This window comes from Triturus cristatus, chromosome 8 (genome assembly GCF_964204655.1).
Source record: "Triturus cristatus chromosome 8, aTriCri1.1, whole genome shotgun sequence".
Classification (NCBI taxonomy): Eukaryota; Metazoa; Chordata; class Amphibia; order Caudata; family Salamandridae; genus Triturus; species Triturus cristatus.
Genome location: NC_140591.1, coordinates 1,620,062,922 through 1,620,080,294, shown reverse-complemented (window position 1 = coordinate 1,620,080,294; position 17,373 = coordinate 1,620,062,922). Strand labels below are relative to the sequence as shown.

The following is a 17,373-nucleotide window of genomic DNA, read 5'->3' as shown; positions in this document are numbered from 1 at the left end:
TTGTTCTGTGAACATTAGAATGGGTCATCTTAAATTGAAAAACAAAAAAACGTGGTATTGTGAAGATTTTCAAAGTAATGCTTTGAATGAAAAAGGGAAAAAAGAGTGAAAAAGAGCAAAAGAGAGATAAAAAATCATTCTAGAGTTGAATTCAAGTAATGCATTCTTAAAGAAGGCATGATTAAAACATTTATGAACAGGATAAGCAATATATCAATGAGGTGTTTATGAATAGGATCAGTATTCTCGTCTAAACTATTTGAGTAGTGCGTTTTCTGAACTGAGAAATTATTATGAAAGTGAAAAACTCGGTTTCTCTTGAACACCATATGGCAAACTGTTCCTTAAAGCATTTTCAGGAGGGTGCTTTGGCTTAGCAGGTTAAAGCGCCTGTCTAGTAAACAGGAGATCCTGTGTTCAAATCTCAGCAGTACCTTGCTTTCCTCATTCTTAAATAAAAAATTATTTTCATTAAGTCGTCCTGCGATTCAATTAAATTAGAAAAGTCTGATTTATCTTTCGGTTGAACAGATCATCTTAAACCTAATAAAAACTGAAAGTGTTTTCAATATTATAGTAACAATACTGTGATTGCAAAATTAAAAAGGTATTTCAATGAGCAAGAGGCAGATGAAATATGACCCTAGATTTGAGCAATATTGATGAATATTTGAAAAACACTTATTTATAAACTATTCAAAATATGGGATTGAGTTTAAAATGTGTTCTTTTTTAATACAACATAGGTTTTCTTGTTTACAGATTAGGAATCCTTGCTTGTTTAACATTAGAATTCATATTAAGACACTTTAACACAGGCACAGAATTTGATCACCAATACTAAATTAATGATCCCTTCTGTATCACTAAATTAGGTGCTGTGGCTAAGTGGTTAAAGCGCCTGTCTCGTAAACAGGAAATCCTGAGTTCAAATCTCAGCAGCACCTTATTATTGGTCCTTACATGTAAAAATAATTTTCATCACGCAAATGTTTAATACATTTTAAAAAGAAAAGTGTTGTTCTGTGAACATTAGAATGGGTCATCTTAAATTGAAAAACTAAAAAACGTGGTATTGTGAAGATTTTCAAAGTAATGCTGTGAATGAAAAAGGGAAAAAAGAGTGACAAAGAGCAAAATAGAGATAAAAAATCATTCTAGAGTTGAAATCAAGTAATGCATTCTTAAAGAAGGCATAATTAAAACATTTATGAACAGGATAAGCAATATATCAATGAGGTGTTTATCAATAGGATCAGTATCCTCGTCTAAAGTAGTTGAGTAGAGCGTTTTCTGAACTGAGAAATGATTATGAAAGTGAAAAACTCAGGATTCTCTTGAACACCATATGGCAAACTGTTCCTTAAAGCATTTTCAAGAGGGTGCTGTCGCTTAGCTGGTTAAAGCGCCTGTCTAGTAAACAGGAGATCCTGAGTTCAAATGTCAGCAGTGCCTTGCTTTCCTCATTCTTAAATAAAAAACTATTTTCATTAATTCGTCCTGCGATTCAATTAAATTAGAAAAGTCTGATTTATCTTTCGGTTGAACAGATCATCTTAAACCTAATAAAAACTGAAAGTGTTTTCAATATTATAGTAACAATACTGTGATTGCAAAAATCAAAAAGGTATTTCAATGAGCAAGAGGCAGATGAAATATAACCCTAGATTTGAGCAATATTGATTAATATATGTAAAACACTTATTTATGAACTATTCAAAATATGGGATTGAGTTTAAAATGTGTTCTTTTGTAATACAACATAGCTATTCGTGTTTACAGATTAGGAATCCTTGCTTGTTTAACATTAGAATACATATTAAGACACTTTAACACAGGCACAGAATTTGATCACCAATACTAAATTAATGATCCCTTCTGTATTACTAAAATAGGTGCTGTGGCTAAGTGGTTAAAGCGCTTGTCTCGTAACCAGGAAATCCTGAGTTCAAATCTCAGCAGCACCTTATTATTGGTCCTTACATGTAAAAATAATTTTCATCACGCAAATGTTTAATACATTTTAAAAAGAAAAGTGTTGTTCTGTGAACATTAGAATGGGTCATCTTAAATTGAGAAACAAAAAAACGTGGTATTGTGAAGATTTTCAAAGTAATGCTTTGAATGAAAAAGGGAAAAAAGAGTGACAAAGAGCAAAATAGAGATAAAAAATCATTCTAGAGTTGAAATCAAGTAATGCATTCTTAAAGAAGGCATAATTAAAACATTTATGAACAGGATAAGCAATATATCAATGAGGTGTTTATCAATAGGATCAGTATCCTCGTCTAAAGTAGTTGAGTAGAGCGTTTTCTGAACTGAGAAATGATTAGGAAAGTGAAAAACTCAGGATTCTCTTGAACACCATATGGCAAACTGTTCCTTAAAGCATTTTCAAGAGGGTGCTGTGGCTTAGCTGGTTAAAGCGCCTGTCTAGTAAACAGGAGATCCTGAGTTCAAATCTCAGCAGTGCCTTGCTTTCCTCATTCTTAAATAAAAAACTATTTTCATTAATTCGTCCTGCGATTCAATTAAATTAGAAAAGTCTGATTTATCTTTCGGTTGAACAGATCATCTTAAACCTAATAAAAACTGAAAGTGTTTTCAATATTATAGTAACAATACTGTGATTGCAAAATCAAAAATGTATTTCAATGAGCAAGAGGCAGATGAAATATAACCCTAGATTTGAGCAATATTGATGAATATATGTAAAACACTTATTTATGAACTATTCAAAATATGGGATTGAGTTTAAAATGTGTTCTTTTGTAATACAACATAGCTATTCTTGTTTACAGATTAGGAATCCTTGCTTGTTTAACATTAGAATACATATTAAGACACTTTAACACAGGCACAGAATTTGATCACCAATACTAAATTAATGATCCCTTCTGTATCACTAAAATAGGTGCTGTGGCTAAGTGGTTAAAGTGCCTGTCTCGTAAACAGGAAATCCTGAGTTCAAATCTCAGCAGCACCTTATTATTGGTCCTTACATGTAAAAATAATTTTCATCACGCAAATGTTTAATACATTTTAAAAAGAAAAGTGTTGTTCTGTGAACATTAGAATGGGTCATCTTAAATTGAAAAACAAAAAAACGTGGTATTGTGAAGATTTTCAAAGTAATGCTTTGAATGAAAAAGGGAAAAAAGAGTGACAAAGAGCAAAATAGAGATAAAAAATCATTCTAGAGTTGAATTCAAGTAATGCATTCTTAAAGAAGGCATAATTAAAACATTTATGAACAGGATAAGCACTATATCAATGAGGTGTTTATCAATAGGATCAGTATCCTCGTCTAAACTATTTGAGTAGTGCGTTTTCTGAACTGAGAAATGATTATGAAAGTGAAAAACTCAGGTTTCTCTTGAACACCATATGGCAAACTGTTCCTTAAAGCATTTCCAAAAGGGTGCTGTGGCTTAGCTGGTTAAAGCGCCTGTCTAGTAAACAGGAGATCCTGAGTTCAAATCTCCTCAGCACCTTATTATTGGTCCTTACATGTAAAAATAATTTTTATCACGCAAATGTTTAATACATTTTAAAAAGAAAAGTGTTGTTCTGTGAACATTAGAATGGGTCATCTTAAATTGAAAAACAAAAAAACGTGGTATTGTGAAGATTTTCAAAGTAATGCTTTGAATGAAAAAGGGAAAAAAGAGTGAAAAAGAGCAAAAGAGAGATAAAAAATCATTCTAGAGTTGAATTCAAATAATGCATTCTTAAAGAAGGCATGATTAAAACATTTATGAACAGGATAAGCAATATATCAATGAGGTGTTTATGAATAGGATCAGTATTCTCGTCTAAACTATTTGAGTAGTGCGTTTTCTGAACTGAGAAATTATTATGAAAGTGAAAAACTCGGTTTCTCTTGAACACCATATGGCAAACTGTTCCTTAAAGCATTTTCAGGAGGGTGCTTTGGCTTAGCTGGTTAAAGCGCCTGTCTAGTAAACAGCAGATCCTGTGTTCAAATCTCAGCAGTGCCTTGCTTTCCTCATTCTTAAATAAAAAATTATTTTCATTCAGTCGTCCTGCGATTCAATTAAATTAGAAAAGTCTGATTTATCTTTCGGTTGAACAGATCATCTTAAACCTAATAAAAACTGAAAGTGTTTTCAATATTATAGTAACAATACTGTGATTGCAAAATTAAAAAGGTATTTCAATGAGCAAGAGGCAGATGAAATATGACCCTAGATTTGAGCAATATTGATGAATATTTGTAAAACACTTATTTATAAACTATTCAAAATATGGGATTGAGTTTAAAATGTGTTCTTTTTTAATACAACATAGGTATTCTTGTTTACAGATTAGGAATCCTTGCTTGTTTAACATTAGAATACATATTAAGACACTTTAACACAGGCACAGAATTTGATCACCAATACTAAATTAATGATCCCTTCTGTATCACTAAATTAGGTGCTGTGGCTAAGTGGTTAAAGCGCCTGTCTCGTAAACAGGAAATCCTGAGTTCAAATCTCAGCAGCACCTTATTATTGGTCCTTACATGTAAAAATAATTTTCATCACGCAAATGTTTAATACATTTTAAAAAGAAAAGTGTTGTTCTGTGAACATTAGAATGGGTCATCTTAAATTTAAAAACTAAAAAACGTGGTATTGTGAAGATTTTCAAAGTACTGCTTTGAATGAAAAAGGGGAAAAAGAGTCACAAAGAGCAAAATAGAGATAAAAAATCATTCTAGAGTTGAAATCAAGTAATGCATTCTTAAAGAAGGCATAATTAAAACATTTATGAACAGGATAAGCAATATATCAATGAGGTGTTTATCAATAGGATCAGTATCCTCGTCTAAAGTAGTTGAGTAGAGCGTTTTCTGAACTGAGAAATGATTATGAAAGTGAAAAACTCAGGATTCTCTTGAACACCATATGGCAAACTGTTCCTTAAAGCATTTTCAAGAGGGTGCTGTCGCTTAGCTGGTTAAAGCGCCTGTCTAGTAAGCAGAAGATCCTGAGTTCAAATCTCAGCATTGCCTTGCTTTCCTCATTCTTAAATAAAAAACCATTTTCATTAATTCGTCCTGCGATTCAATTAAATTAGAAAAGTCTGATTTATCTTTCGGTTGAACAGATCATCTTAAACCTAATAAAAACTGAAAGTGTTTTCAATATTATAGTAACAATACTGTGATTGCAAAAATCAAAAAGGTATTTCAATGAGCAAGAGGCAGATGAAATATAACCCTAGATTTGAGCAATATTGATTAATATATGTAAAACACTTATTTATGAACTATTCAAAATATGGGATTGAGTTTAAAATGTGTTCTTTTGTAATACAACATAGCTATTCGTGTTTACAGATTAGGACTTGCTTGTTTAACATTAGAATACATATTAAGACACTTTAACACAGGCACAGAATTTGATCACCAATACTAAATTAATGATCCCTTCTGTATCACTAAAATAGGTGCTGTGGCTAAGTGGTTAAAGCGCCTGTCTTGTAAACAGGAAATCCTGAGTTCAAATCTCAGCAGCACCTTATTATTGGTCCTTACATGTAAAAATAATTTTCGTCACGCAAATGTTTAATACATTTTAAAAAGAAAAGTGTTGTTCTGTGAACATTAGAATGGGTCATCTTAAATTGAAAAACAAAAAAACATGGTATTGTGAAGATTTTCAAAGTAATGCTTTGAATGAAAAAGGGAAAAAAGAGTGACAAAGAGCAAAATAGAGATAAAAAATCATTCTAGAGTTGAAATCAAGTAATGCATTCTTAAAGAAGGCATAATTAAAACATTTATGAACAGGATAAGCAATATATCAATGAGGTGTTTATCAATAGGATCAGTATCCTCGTCTAAAGTAGATGAGTAGAGCGTTTTCTGAACTGAGAAATGATTATGAAAGTGAAAAACTCAGGATTCTCTTGAACACCATATGGCAAACTGTTCCTTAAAGCATTTTCATGAGGGTGCTGTGGCTTAGCTGGTTAAAGCGCCTGTCTAGTAAGCAGAAGATCCTGAGTTCAAATCTCAGCATTGCCTTGCTTTCCTCATTCTTAAATAAAAAACTATTTTCATTAATTCGTCCTGCGATTCAATTAAATTAGAAAAGTCTGATTTATCTTTCGGTTGAACAGATCATCTTAAACCTAATAAAAACTGAAAGTGTTTTCAATATTATAGTAACAATACTGTGATTGCAAAAATCAAAAAGGTATTTCAATGAGCAAGAGGCAGATGAAATATAACCCTAGATTTGAGCAATATTGTTGAATATATGTAAAACACTTATTTATGAACTATTCAAAATATGGGATTGAGTTTAAAATGTGTTATTTTGTAATACAACATAGCTATTCTTGTTTACAGATTAGGAATCCTTGCTTGTTTAACATTAGAATACATATTAAGACACTTTAACACAGGCACAGAATTTGATCACCAATACTAAATTAATGATCCCTTCTGTATCACTAAAATAGGTGCTGTGACTAAGTCGTTAAAGCGCCTGTCTCGTAAACAGGAAATCCTGAGTTCAAATCTCAGCAGCACATTATTATTGGTCCTTACATGTAAAAATAATTTTCATCACGCAAATGTTTAATACATTTTAAAAAGAAAAGTGTTGTTCTGTGAACATTAGAATGGGTCATCTTAAATTGAAAAACAAAAAAACGTGGTATTGTGAAGATTTTCAAAGTAATGCTTTGAATGAAAAAGGGAAAAAAGAGTGACAAAGAGCAAAATAGAGATAAAAAATCATTCTAGAGTTGAATTCAAGTAATGCATTCTTAAAGAAGGCATAATTAAAACATTTATGAACAGGATAAGCAATATATCAATGAGGTGTTTATCAATAGGATCAGTATACTCGTCTAAAGTAGTTGAGTAGAGCGTTTTCTGAACTGAGAAATGATTAGGAAAGTGAAAAACTCAGGATTCTCTTGAACACCATATGGCAAACTGTTCCTTAAAGCATTTTCAAGAGGGTGCTGTGGCTTAGCTGGTTAAAGCGCCTGTCTAGTAAACAGGAGATCCTGAGTTCAAATCTCAGCAGTGCCTTGCTTTCCTCATTCTTAAATAAAAAACTATTTTCATTAATTCGTCCTGCGATTCAATTAAATTAGAAAAGTCTGATTTATCTTTCGGTTGAACAGATCATCTTAAACCTAATAAAAACTGAAAGTGTTTTCAATATTATAGTAACAATACTGAGATTGCAAAATCAAAAAGGTATTTCAATGAGCAAGAGGCAGATGAAATATAACCCTAGATTTGAGCAATATTGATGAATATATGTAAAACACTTATTTATGAACTATTCAAAATATGGGATTGAGTTTAAAATGTGTTCTTTTGTAATACAACATAGCTATTCTTGTTTACAGATTAGGAATCCTTGCTTGTTTAACATTAGAATACATATTAAGACACTTTAACACAGGCACAGAATTTGATCACCAATACTAAATTAATGATCCCTTCTGTATCACTAAAATAGGTGCTGTGGCTAAGTGGTTAAAGTGCCTGTCTCGTAAACAGGAAATCCTGAGTTTAAATCTCAGCAGCACCTTATTATTGGTCCTTACATGTAAAAATAATTTTCATCACGCAAATGTTTAATACATTTTAAAAAGAAAAGTGTTGTTCTGTGAACATTAGAATGGGTCATCTTAAATTGAAAAACAAAAAAACGTGGTATTGTGAAGATTTTCAAAGTAATGCTTTGAATGAAAAAGGGAAAAAAGAGTGACAAAGAGCAAAAGAGAGATAAAAAATCATTCTAGAGTTGAATTCAAGTAATGCATTCTTAAAGAAGGCATGATTAAAACATTTATGAACAGGATAAGCAATATATCAATGAGGTGTTTATGAATAGGATCAGTATTCTCGTCTAAACTATTTGAGTAGTGCGTTTTCTGAACTGAGAAATTATTATGAAAGTGAAAAACTCGGATTCTCTTGAACACCATATGGCAAACTGTTCCTTAAAGCATTTTCAGGAGGGTGCTTTGGCTTAGCTGGTTAAAGTGCCTGTCTAGTAAACAGGAGATCCTGTGTTCAAATCTCCGCAGTGCCTTGCTTTCCTCATTCTTAAATAAAAAATTATTTTCATTAAGTCGTCCTGCGATTCAATTAAATTAGAAAAGTCTGATTTATCTTTCGGTTGAACAGATCATCTTAAACCTAATAAAAACTGAAAGTGTTTTCAATATTATAGTAACAATACTGTGATTGCAAAATTAAAAAGGTATTTCAATGAGCAAGAGGCAGATGAAATATGACCCTAGATTTGAGCAATATTGATGAATATTTGTAAAACACTTATTTATAAACTATTCAAAATATGGGATTGAGTTTAAAATGTGTTCTTTTTTAATACAACATAGGTATTCTTGTTTACAGATTAGGAATCCTTGCTTGTTTAACATTAGAATACATATTAAGACACTTTAACACAGGCACAGAATTTGATCACCAATACTAAATGAATGATCCCTTCTGTATCACTAAATTAGGTGCTGTGGCTAAGTGGTTAAAGCGCCTGTCTCGTAAACAGGAAATCCTGAGTTCAAATCTCAGCAGCACCTTATTATTGGTCCTTACATGTAAAAATATTTTTCATCACGCAAATGTTTAATACATTTTAAAAAGAAAAGTGTTGTTCTGTGAACATTAGAATGGGTCATCTTAAATTGAAAAACTAAAAAACGTGGTATTGTGAAGATTTTCAAAGTAATGCTTTGAATGAAAAAGGGAAAAAAGAGTGACAAAGAGCAAAATAGAGATAAAAAATCATTCTAGAGTTGAAATCAAGAAATGCATTCTTAAAGAAGGCATAATTAAAACATTTATGAACAGGATAAGCAATATATCAATGAGGTGTTTATCAATAGGATCAGTATCCTCGTCTAAAGTAGTTGAGTAGAGCGTTTTCTGAACTGAGAAATGATTATGAAAGTGAAAAACTCAGGATTCTCTTGAACACCATATGGCAAACTGTTCCTTAAAGCATTTTCAAGAGGGTGCTGTCGCTTAGCTGGTTAAAGCGCCTGTCTAGTAAACAGGAGATCCTGAGTTCAAATCTCAGCAGTGCCTTGCTTTCCTCATTCTTAAATAAAAAACTATTTTCATTAATTCGTCCTGCGATTCAATTCAATTAGAAAAGTCTGATTTATCTTTCGGTTGAACAGATCATCTTAAACCTAATAAAAACTGTAAGTGTTTTCAATATTATAGTAACAATACTGTGATTGCAAAAATCAAAAAGGTATTTCAATGAGCAAGAGGCAGATGAAATATAACCCTAGATTTGAGCAATATTGATTAATATATGTAAAACACTTATTTATGAACTATTCAAAATATGGGATTGAGTTTAAAATGTGTTCTTTTGTAATACAACATAGCTATTCGTGTTTACAGATTAGGAATCCTTGCTTGTTTAACATTAGAATACATATTAAGACACTTTAACACAGGCACAGAATTTGATCACCAATACTAAATTAATGATCCCTTCTGTATCACTAAAATAGGTGCTGTGGCTAAGTGGTTAAAGCGCCTGTCTCGTAACCAGGAAATCCTGAGTTCAAATCTCAGCAGCACCTTATTATTGGTCCTTACATGTAAAAATAATTTTCATTACGCAAATGTTTAATACATTTTAAAAAGAAAAGTGTTGTTCTGTGAACATTAGAATGGGTCATCTTAAATTGAAAAACAAAAAAACGTGGTATTGTGAAGATTTTCAAAGTAATGCTTTGAATGAAAAAGGGAAAAAAGCGTGACAAAGAGCAAAATAGAGATAAAAAATAATTCTAGAGTTGAAATCAAGAAATGCATTCTTAAAGAAGGCATAATTAAAACATTTATGAACAGGATAAGCAATATATCAATGAGGTGTTTATCAATAGGATCAGTATCCTCGTCTAAAGTAGTTGAGTAGAGCGTTTTCTGAACTGAGAAATGATTAGGAAAGTGAAAAACTCAGGATTCTCTTGAACACCATATGGCAAACTGTTCCTTGAAGCATTTTCAAGAGGGTGCTGTGGCTTAGCTGGTTAAAGTGCCTGTCTAGTAAACAGGAGATCCTGAGTTCAAATCTCAGCAGTGCCTTGCTTTCCTCATTCTTAAATAAAAAACTATTTTCATTAATTCATCCTGCGATTCAATTCAATTAGAAAAGTCTGATTTATCTTTCGGTTGAACAGATCATCTTAAACCTAATAAAAACTGAAAGTGTTTTCAATATTATAGTAACAATACTGTGATTGCAAAATCAAAAAGGTATTTCAATGAGCAAGAGGCAGATGAAATATAACCCTAGATTTGAGCAATATTGATGAATATATGTAAAACACTTATTTATGAACTATTCAAAATATGGGATTGAGTTTAAAATGTGTTCTTTTGTAATACAACATAGCTATTCTTGTTTACAGATTATGAATCCTTGCTTGTTTAACATTAGAATACATATTAAGACACTTTAACACAGGCACAGAATTTGATCACCAATACTAAATTAATGATCCCTTCTGTATCACTAAAATAGGTGCTGTGGCTAAGTGGTTAAAGTGCCTGTCTCGTAAACAGGAAATCCTGAGTTCAAATCTCAGCAGCACCTTATTATTGGTCCTTACATGTAAAAATAATTTTCATCACGCAAATGTTTAATACATTTTAAAAAGAAAAGTGTTGTTCTGTGAACATTAGAATGGGTCATCTTAAATTGAAAAACAAAAAAACGTGGTATTGTGAAGATTTTCAAAGTAATGCTTTGAATGAAAAAGGGAAAAAAGAGTGACAAAGAGCAAAATAGAGATAAAAAATCATTCTAGAGTTGAATTCAAGTAATGCATTCTTAAAGAAGGCATAATTAAAACATTTATGAACAGGATAAGCACTATATCAATGAGGTGTTTATGAATAGGATCAGTATCCTCGTCTAAACTATTTGAGTAGTGCGTTTTCTGAACTGAGAAATGATTATGAAAGTGAAAAACTCAGGTTTCTCTTGAACACCATATGGCAAACTGTTCCTTAAAGCATTTTCAAAAGGGTGCTGTGGCTTAGCTGGTTAAAGCGCCTGTCTAGTAAACAGGCGATCCTGAGTTCAAATCTCCTCAGCACCTTATTATTGGTCCTTACATGTAAAAATAATTTTTATCACGCAAATGTTTAATACATTTTAAAAAGAAAAGTGTTGTTCTGTGAACATTAGAATAGGTCATCTTAAATTGAAAAACAAAAAAACGTGGTATTGTGAAGATTTTCAAAGTAATGCTTTGAATGAAAAAGGGAAAAAAGAGTGAAAAAGAGCAAAAGAGAGATAAAAAGTCATTCTAGAGTTGAATTCAAGTAATGCATTCTTAAAGAAGGCATGATTAAAACATTTATGAACAGGATAAGCAATATATCAATGAGGTGTTTATGAATAGGATCAGTATTCTCTTCTAAACTATTTGAGTAGTGCGTTTTCTGAACTGAGAAATTATTATGAAAGTGAAAAACTCGGTTTCTCTTGAACACCATATGGCAAACTGTTCCTTAAAGCATTTTCAGGAGGGTGCTTTGGCTTAGCTGGTTAAAGCGCCTGTCTAGTAAACAGGAGATCCTGTGTTCAAATCTCAGCAGTGCCTTGCTTTCCTCATTCTTAAATAAAAAATTATTTTCATTAAGTCGTCCTGCGATTCAATTAAATTAGAAAAGTCTGATTTATCTTTCGGTTGAACAGATCATCTTAAACCTAATAAAAACTGAAAGTGTTTTCAATATTATAGTAACAATACTGTGATTGCAAAATTAAAAAGGTATTTCAATGAGCAAGAGGCAGATGAAATATGACCCTAGATTTGAGCAATATTGATGAATATTTGTAAAACACTTATTTATAAACTATTCAAAATATGGGATTGAGTTTAAAATGTGTTCTTTTTTAATACAACATAGGTATTCTTGTTTACAGATTAGGAATCCTTGCTTGTTTAACATTAGAATACATATTAAGACACTTTAACACAGGCACAGAATTTGATCACCAATACTAAATTAATGATCCCTTCTGTATCACTAAAATAGGTGCTGTGGCTAAGTGGCTAAAGCGCCTGTCTCGTAACCAGGAAATCCTGAGTTCAAATCTCAGCAGCACCTTATTATTGGTCCTTACATGTAAAAATAATTTTCATCACGCAAATGTTTAATACATTTTAAAAAGAAAAGTGTTGTTCTGTGAACATTAGAATGGGTCATCTTAAATTGAAAAACAAAAAAACGTGGTATTGTGATGATTTTCAAAGTAATGCTTTGAATGAAAAAGGGAAAAAAGAGTGACAAAGAGCAAAATAGAGATAAAAAATCATTCTAGAGTTGAAATCAAGTAATGCATTCTTAAAGAAGGCATAATTAAAACATTTATGAACAGGATAAGCAATATATCAATGAGGTGTTTATCAATAGGATCAGTATCCTCGTCTAAAGTATTTGAGTAGAGCGTTTTCTGAACTGAGAAATGATTAGGAAAGTGAAAAACTCAGGATTCTCTTGAACACCATATGGCAAACTGTTCCTTGAAGCATTTTCAAGAGGGTGCTGTGGCTTAGCTGGTTAATGCGCCTGTCTAGTAAACAGGAGATCCTGAGTTCAAATCTCAGCAGTGCCTTGCTTTCCTCATTCTTAAATAAAAAACTATTTTCATTAATTCGTCCTGCGATTCAATTAAATTAGAAAAGTCTGATTTATCTTTCGGTTGAACAGATCATCTTAAACCTAATAAAAACTGAAAGTGTTTTCAATATTATAGTAACAATACTGTGATTGCAAAATCAAAAAGGTATTTCAATGAGCAAGAGGCAGATGAAATATAACCCTAGATTTGAGCAATATTGATGAATATATGTAAAACACTTATTTATGAACTATTCAAAATATGGGATTGAGTTTAAAATGTGTTCTTTTGTAATACAACATAGCTATTCTTGTTTACAGATTAGGAATCCTTGCTTGTTTAACATTAGAATACATATTAAGACACTTTAACACAGGCACAGAATTTGATCACCAATACTAAATTAATGATCCCTTCTGTATCACTAAAATAGGTGCTGTGGCTAAGTGGTTAAAGTGCCTGTCTCGTAAACAGGAAATCCTGAGTTCAAATCTCAGCAGCACCTTATTATTGGTCCTTACATGTAAAAATAATTTTCATCACGCAAATGTTTAATACATTTTAAAAAGAAAAGTGTTGTTCTGTGAACATTAGAATGGGTCATCTTAAATTGAAAAACAAAAAAACGTGGTATTGTGAAGATTTTCAAAGTAATGCTTTGAATGAAAAAGGGAAAAAAGAGTGACAAAGAGCAAAATAGAGATAAAAAATCATTCTAGAGTTGAATTCAAGTAATGCATTCTTAAAGAAGGCATAATTAAAACATTTATGAACAGGATAAGCACTATATCAATGAGGTGTTTATCAATAGGATCAGTATCCTCGTCTAAACTATTTGAGTAGTGCGTTTTCTGAACTGAGAAATGATTATGAAAGTGAAAAACTCAGGTTTCTCTTGAACACCATATGGCAAACTGTTCCTTAAAGCATTTTCAAAAGGGTGCTGTGGCTTAGCTGGTTAAAGCGCCTGTCTAGTAAACAGGCGATCCTGAGTTCAAATCTCCTCAGCACCTTATTATTGGTCCTTACATGTAAAAATAATTTTTATCACGCAAATGTTTAATACATTTTAAAAAGAAAAGTGTTGTTCTGTGAACATTAGAATGGGTCATCTTAAATTGAAAAACAAAAAAACGTGGTATTGTGAAGATTTTCAAAGTAATGCTTTGAATGAAAAAGGGAAAAAAGAGTGAAAAAGAGCAAAAGAGAGATAAAAAATCATTCTAGAGTTGAATTCAAGTAATGCATTCTTAAAGAAGGCATGATTAAAACATTTATGAACAGGATAAGCAATATATCAATGAGGTGTTTATGAATAGGATCAGTATTCTCGTCTAAACTATTTGAGTAGTGCGTTTTCTGAACTGAGAAATTATTATGAAAGTGAAAAACTCGGTTTCTCTTGAACACCATATGGCAAACTGTTCCTTAAAGCATTTTCAGGAGGGTGCTTTGGCTTAGCTGGTTAAAGCGCCTGTCTAGTAAACAGGAGATCCGGTGTTTAAATCTCAGCAGTGCCTTGCTTTCCTCATTCTTAAATAAAAAATTATTTTCATTAAGTCGTCCTGCGATTCAATTAAATTAGAAAAGTCTGATTTATCTTTCGGTTGAACAGATCATCTTAAACCTAATAAAAACTGAAAGTGTTTTCAATATTATAGTAACAATACTGTGATTGCAAAATTAAAAAGGTATTTCAATGAGCAAGAGGCAGATGAAATATGACCCTAGATTTGAGCAATATTGATGAATATTTGTAAAACACTTATTTATAAACTATTCAAAATATGGGATTGAGTTTAAAATGTGTTCTTTTTTAATACAACATAGGTATTCTTGTTTACAGATTAGGAATCCTTGCTTGTTTAACATTAGAATACATATTAAGACACTTTAACACAGGCACAGAATTTGATCACCAATACTAAATTAATGATCCCTTCTGTATCACTAAAATAGGTGCTGTGGCTAAGTGGTTAAAGCGCCTGTTTCGTAAACAGGAAATCCTGAGTTCAAATCTCAGCAGCACCTTATTATTGGTCCTTACATGTAAAAATAATTTTCGTCACGCAAATGTTTAATACATTTTAAAAAGAAAAGTGTTGTTCTGTGAACATTAGAATGGGTCATCTTAAATTGAAAAACAAAAAAACATGGTATTGTGAAGATTTTCAAAGTAATGCTTTGAATGAAAAAGGGAAAAAAGAGTGACAAAGAGCAAAATAGAGATAAAAAATCATTCTAGAGTTGAAATCAAGTAATGCATTCTTAAAGAAGGCATAATTAAAACATTTATGAACAGGATAAGCAATATATCAATGAGGTGTTTATCAATAGGATCAGTATCCTCGTCTAAAGTAGTTGAGTAGAGCGTTTTCTGAACTGAGAAATGATTAGGAAAGTGAAAAACTCAGGATTCTCTTGAACACCATATGGCAAACTGTTCCTTAAAGCATTTTCAAGAGGGTGCTGTGGCTTAGCTGGTTAAAGTGCCTGTCTAGTAAACAGGAGATCCTGAGTTCAAATCTCAGCAGTGCCTTGCTTTCCTCATTCTTAAATAAAAAACTATTTTCATTAATTCGTCCTGCGATTCAATTAAATTAGAAAAGTCTGATTTATCTTTCGGTTGAACAGATCATCTTAAACCTAATAAAAACTGAAAGTGTTTTCAATATTATAGTAACAATTCTGTGATTGCAAAATCAAAAAGGTATTTCAATGAGCAAGAGGCAAATGAAATATAACCCTAGATTTGAGCAATATTGATGAATATATGTAAAACACTTATTCATGAACTATTCAAAATATGGGATTGAGTTTAAAATGTGTTATTTTGTAACACAACATAGCTATTCTTGTTTACAGATTAGGAATCCTTGCTTGTTTAACATTAGAATACATATTAAGACACTTTAACACAGGCACAGAATTTGATCACCAATACTAAATTAATGATCCCTTCTGTATCACTAAAATAGGTGCTGTGACTAAGTGGTTAAAGCGCCTGTCTCGTAAACAGGAAATCCTGAGTTCAAATCTCAGCAGCACCTGATTATTGGTCCTTACATGTAAAAATAATTTTCATCATGCAAATGTTTTATACATTTTAAAAAGAAAAGTGTTGTTCTGTGAACATTAGAATGGGTCATCTTAAATTGAAAAACTAAAAAACGTGGTATTGTGAAGATTTTCAAAGTAATGCTTTAAATGAAAAAGGGAAAAAAGAGTGACAAAGAGCAAAATAGAGATGAAAAATCATTCTAGAGTTGAAATCAAGTAATGCATTCTTAAAGAAGGCATAATTAAAACATTTATAACCAGGATAAGCAATATATCAATGAGGTGTTTATGAATAGGATCAGTATCCTCGTCTAAACTATTTGAGTAGAGCGTTTTCTGAACTGAGAAATGATTATGAAAGTGAAAAACTCAGGATTCTCTTGAACACCATATGGCAAACTGTTCCTTAAAGCATGTTCAAGAGGGTGCTGTTGCTTAGCTGGTTAAAGCGCCTGTCTAGTAAACAGGAGATCCTGAGTTCAAATTTCAGCAGTCCCTTGCTTTCCTCATTCTTAAATAAAAAACTATTTTCATTAATTCGTCCTGCGATTCAATTAAATTAGAAAAGTCTGATTTATTTTTCGGTTGAACAGATCATCTTAAACCTAATAAAAACTGAAAGTGTTTTCAATATTATAGTAACAATACTGTGATTGCAAAAATCAAAAAGGTATTTCAATGAGCAAGAGGCAGATGAAATATAACCCTAGATTTTAGCAATATTGATGAATATATGTAAAACACTTATTTATGAACTATTCAAAATATGGGATTGAGTTTAAAATGTGTTCTTTTTTAATACAACATAGCTATTCTTGTTTACAGATTAGGAATCCTTGCTTGTTTAACATTAGAATACTTATTAAGACACTTTAACACAGGCACAGAATTTGATCACCAATACTAAATTAATGATCTCTTCTGTATCACTAAAATAGGTGCTGTGGCTAAGTGGTTAAAGCACCTGTCTCGTAACCAGGAAATCCTGAGTTCAAATCTCAGCAGCACCTTATTATTGGTCCTTACATGTAAAAATAATTTTCATCACGCAAATGTTTAATACATTTTAAAAAGAAAAGTGTTGTTCTGAGAACATTAGAATGGGTCATCTTAAATTGAAAAACAAAAAAACGTGGTATTGTGAAGATTTTCAAAGTAATGCTTTGAATGAAAAAGGGAAAAAAGAGTGACAAAGAGCAAAATAGAGATAAAAAATCATTCTAGAGTTGAATTCAAGTAATGCATTCTTAAAGAAGGCATAATTAAAACATTTATGAACAGGATAAGCACTATATCAATGAGGTGTTTATCAATAGGATCAGTATCCTCGTCTAAACTATTTGAGTAGTGCGTTTTCTGAACTGAGAAATGATTATGAAAGTGAAAAACTCGGTTTCTCTTGAACACCATATGGCAAACTGTTCCTTAAAGCATTTTCAGGAGTGTGCTTTGGCTTAGCTGGTTAAAGCGCCTGTCTAGTAAACAGGAGATCCTGTGTTCAAATCTCAGCAGTGCCTTGCTTTCCTCATTCTTAAATAAAAAATTATTTTCATTAAGTCGTCCTGCGATTCAATTAAATTAGAAAAGTCTGATTTATCTTTCGGTTGAACAGATCATCTTAAACCTAATAAAAACTGAAAGTGTTTTC

General features: G+C 31.6%; 15 non-coding genes across 15 annotated transcripts; all 15 read left to right on the top strand.

The window, feature by feature from the left end:
• The first annotated feature begins 874 nt into the window (after window positions 1-874).
• On the top strand, window positions 875-947 carry TRNAT-CGU (transfer RNA threonine (anticodon CGU)). Its single transcript has one exon. It is a non-coding gene; the product is annotated as a tRNA-Thr (tRNA).
• A 1,454-nt stretch (window positions 948-2,401) lies between these two features.
• On the top strand, window positions 2,402-2,475 carry TRNAT-AGU (transfer RNA threonine (anticodon AGU)). The gene has a single exon. It is a non-coding gene; the product is annotated as a tRNA-Thr (tRNA).
• Window positions 2,476-2,913: 438 nt separating this feature from the next.
• On the top strand, window positions 2,914-2,986 carry TRNAT-CGU (transfer RNA threonine (anticodon CGU)). The gene has a single exon. It is a non-coding gene; the product is annotated as a tRNA-Thr (tRNA).
• Window positions 2,987-4,439: 1,453 nt separating this feature from the next.
• Window positions 4,440-4,512, top strand: TRNAT-CGU (transfer RNA threonine (anticodon CGU)). Its single transcript has one exon. It is a non-coding gene; the product is annotated as a tRNA-Thr (tRNA).
• A 2,471-nt stretch (window positions 4,513-6,983) lies between these two features.
• TRNAT-AGU (transfer RNA threonine (anticodon AGU)) lies at window positions 6,984-7,057 on the top strand. The gene has a single exon. It is a non-coding gene; the product is annotated as a tRNA-Thr (tRNA).
• A 438-nt stretch (window positions 7,058-7,495) lies between these two features.
• On the top strand, window positions 7,496-7,568 carry TRNAT-CGU (transfer RNA threonine (anticodon CGU)). Its single transcript has one exon. It is a non-coding gene; the product is annotated as a tRNA-Thr (tRNA).
• Window positions 7,569-8,513: 945 nt separating this feature from the next.
• TRNAT-CGU (transfer RNA threonine (anticodon CGU)) lies at window positions 8,514-8,586 on the top strand. Its single transcript has one exon. It is a non-coding gene; the product is annotated as a tRNA-Thr (tRNA).
• A 947-nt stretch (window positions 8,587-9,533) lies between these two features.
• TRNAT-CGU (transfer RNA threonine (anticodon CGU)) lies at window positions 9,534-9,606 on the top strand. Its single transcript has one exon. It is a non-coding gene; the product is annotated as a tRNA-Thr (tRNA).
• A 434-nt stretch (window positions 9,607-10,040) lies between these two features.
• On the top strand, window positions 10,041-10,114 carry TRNAT-AGU (transfer RNA threonine (anticodon AGU)). The gene has a single exon. It is a non-coding gene; the product is annotated as a tRNA-Thr (tRNA).
• Window positions 10,115-10,552: 438 nt separating this feature from the next.
• TRNAT-CGU (transfer RNA threonine (anticodon CGU)) lies at window positions 10,553-10,625 on the top strand. The gene has a single exon. It is a non-coding gene; the product is annotated as a tRNA-Thr (tRNA).
• Window positions 10,626-13,097: 2,472 nt separating this feature from the next.
• Window positions 13,098-13,170, top strand: TRNAT-CGU (transfer RNA threonine (anticodon CGU)). Its single transcript has one exon. It is a non-coding gene; the product is annotated as a tRNA-Thr (tRNA).
• Window positions 13,171-14,623: 1,453 nt separating this feature from the next.
• TRNAT-CGU (transfer RNA threonine (anticodon CGU)) lies at window positions 14,624-14,696 on the top strand. The gene has a single exon. It is a non-coding gene; the product is annotated as a tRNA-Thr (tRNA).
• A 434-nt stretch (window positions 14,697-15,130) lies between these two features.
• TRNAT-AGU (transfer RNA threonine (anticodon AGU)) lies at window positions 15,131-15,204 on the top strand. Its single transcript has one exon. It is a non-coding gene; the product is annotated as a tRNA-Thr (tRNA).
• A 438-nt stretch (window positions 15,205-15,642) lies between these two features.
• Window positions 15,643-15,715, top strand: TRNAT-CGU (transfer RNA threonine (anticodon CGU)). Its single transcript has one exon. It is a non-coding gene; the product is annotated as a tRNA-Thr (tRNA).
• Window positions 15,716-16,662: 947 nt separating this feature from the next.
• TRNAT-CGU (transfer RNA threonine (anticodon CGU)) lies at window positions 16,663-16,735 on the top strand. Its single transcript has one exon. It is a non-coding gene; the product is annotated as a tRNA-Thr (tRNA).
• Window positions 16,736-17,373: the final 638 nt, after the last annotated feature.